Source organism: Otolemur garnettii, unplaced genomic scaffold (assembly GCF_000181295.1).
Source record: "Otolemur garnettii isolate 467f Iridium unplaced genomic scaffold, OtoGar3 scaffold00245, whole genome shotgun sequence".
Lineage (NCBI taxonomy): Eukaryota > Metazoa > Chordata > Mammalia > Primates > Galagidae > Otolemur > Otolemur garnettii.
In genome coordinates this window covers 823,757-826,743 of record NW_003852640.1, presented here as the reverse complement: position 1 = coordinate 826,743, position 2,987 = coordinate 823,757, and positions in this window count along the sequence as shown.

The following is a 2,987-nucleotide window of genomic DNA, read 5'->3' as shown; positions in this document are numbered from 1 at the left end:
AGCCCGGGCCCGCCAAACAACAATGATGGCTGCAACCAAAAAATGGCCAGGCGTTGTGGTGGGCGCCTGTGGTCCCAGCTACTTGGGAGGCTGAGGCAGAAGACTCGCTTGAGCCCAGGAGTTGGAGGTTGCTGTGAGCGTGATGCCATGGCACTCTACCCAGGGAGATAGCTTGAGGCTCCGTGTCAAAAAAAAAAGTTAAAGGTTACACCCATATAACTTCCTGTATTGCCTTTAAAATTTTTTGACTTACAATCCTATTAAGACTTGGATCTTTGGGGCAGCACCTGGGGCTCAAAGGAGTAGTGCACCAGCCCCATATACTGGAAAGGTTCAAACCTGGCCTCAGCCAAAACTGCAAAAAAAAAAAAAAAAAAAAAAAGACTTGGATATTTGACAAAGTTTTCAAAGTCAAAACTCTAAGGTTGGTCTTTTTAAAATATTAAGACAACTGAACATCTAAGAAAGACATATTAAACTTATTTGATGTGTTAAAACTATATAAGACTTTTCTTTGTTTAGCAGGCTGAGGCCAGTTTTAAACCCACCAGCCCCAAACTATAGACAATATGCCAAGAAACATATAATTAAAATTTTGTCTCTGACTCTAAGACTGATGAAAAAAACTGCAAAAGCCCTAAGGCTCAACAAAGATCACTCAACTCACTAGCCTCAGTGATTGCTAACCAGCTCCATAGCCCTGACTTTGTCCGTATCAGCTTAGAGAAGGCATATTGGGCCTCTGTTTACTTCTTTACCCTGGAGTAATTTTTGAAATGTTTTCCAGGTTCTACATTCTGTAACAGACCTACCCAGACCAAGGATGCCTGGCCTCCTCCGAAGCTACACAGTGTTCCAGCCAATAACCAGGTTATCCTCAAGATTTGGAAAGAAAAAAAAAAGATTTGGAGAGAAAGACCTAATGACCAACTCAAGGGAAAGTGGACTGGCCTCGGAGATGTCCTGCTTGAGACCCCTGCAGTGGCCAAGTTGTCTAGATTACATCATTCCCACATTTAACCTTATCCTCTGGAGAAAAAACAGCCAACTCAAATCAGACTAGTGGACCACCAAACTGTCACCCTGGGTAGAGTCCCATGGTATTGTAGCTCACAGCAACCTCAAACTCTTAGGATGCAAGCAGTTCTCTTGCCTCAGCCTCCCAAGTAGCTGGGACTACAGGTACCGGCCACAATGTCCAGCTATCTTTAGACATGGAGGTCTTGCTCTTGCTCAGGTGAAAGTGTTCTCGGAGCCTCTGATCAGAGACGCAAGGAAAAGGAACTGCAAATGGGATGACTGATTTGAAGGGAGGTCCAGACTCGCTCAGGTCAGCGACCAGGCCTGATTTTACTGATTATCTTATATACTTTCAAACATTCAGTAAGAATTTAACACAGATACAAAGAAGTGAAGTAAAATTAGGAAGCTACCATCAAGATTACAATTCAGTGTGAAGGCTGAGGAACACATATACTATTGATTTTGTTTAGATTAAAAACATAAAGGAGACTGTTTGTTCTTGCTGGCCCAAACTGAAACTAGAGATTATAATGTTAATGAAGGAAGAAGACAGAGAAAAGAACCCAACGCTAGAGGACAGGTGTTGAGCTTCCAGCTGTGACCCCAGCCTCACTCTCCAGATCTCTTTGTGAGAGTCTTTCTGCATATTTCTGCATATCTATAGGCTGCTTGCAGAAGCTCGATCTTCAAAGAAATCTTTCCCAGAGCCATTCTCCTGGAGGAGCACATGAAGCGAACTGCCATTGTTGTAACCTAGCCCTCTTTCCCTTCCCACTCCTGTTCCCCAGCCCTCACCTGTTCACCCCATCACAACCCTCACCTGTTCCTCCCCTCCAGACTATTTCCCTCCTCCTCCCTTCTCCCCCCAGAGTCAACTCCAGGAACAAAGCAAGTCTCTCCTCCCCCCAGGGTGGCCGAGAACGTGCTTCCCAGCCACGTTCCCAGGCCCCCTTCTTCCCCCTAGGGTTGCCAAGAACAAGCTTCAGGTACAAGGACAAAAAGTCCCAAGTTTCACAAAACCCCCAAGTTCTCAGTAGATGAACAACGGTGGAAAACTCACCAAGACTTGATTAATTACTGTTATATAACCATAACCATTGTGATATGAAATGTATCCATTGTCAACTGAAACTGTATTAATTATTGTTCCATTGCTGTATCTATGACTACCTGAGTGGTAACCCCCCTTAACCAGCCACATTTCACTTCTGTAATATGCTTACACAAAGCCTATAAAAGGTAACTCACACTCTCACCGGGTGCTGACTGTGTCTCCGAGCAGCAGCCCCTGCAGCAGGTAAAATAAATTACCAATTAATTAACCTAAGTGGGGGTCCGAGTCTATTTTTCCAGGTCCCCTAAGTTATTTCACCAAGTCTGAGCATGGGGTGCTTATCTCTACACTCAAGCTGGTTTCAAACTCATGAGTTCAGGTGGTCCACCCGCCTCTGCCTCCCAGAAGGCTAGGATTACAGGTGTAAGCCACTATGCCCCACCAAAAGATTAACTTTTAAATTACAATATTATAATAGGTCACTGAGTTATACTGATCGTTATTTAAAATAAGAGTTAACATGGTATTGACTTTAAACTTTCGTGTATATGTGGGATAAATTCCCACATAAAATTAAATGAAATGTGCTCTTTTAATTCCAGAAACTGAGCAAAAGGACTTGTTAGTATGTTGCATTTTTGTCCAGGCCTAAGCAACATGGAAAAGCATGGCAGGGGCCTGCAGGCAAGGCTTAATAGCCTCCTACATGGAACCCTGACTGTGCAGTCATCAGCCTACCAGATAAGGGTTGAAATGGACCGTCTGTGCAGGGGACATGACTCAAAGGTTGATGTGAGTGAAAAGAAAAACTCCATTGTAATGATGTGAGTAAAAGAACACCCCATCGTGGCTCGGCGCCTGTGGCTCATGCGGCTAAGGCGCCAGCCACATACACCTAAGGTGGCAGGTT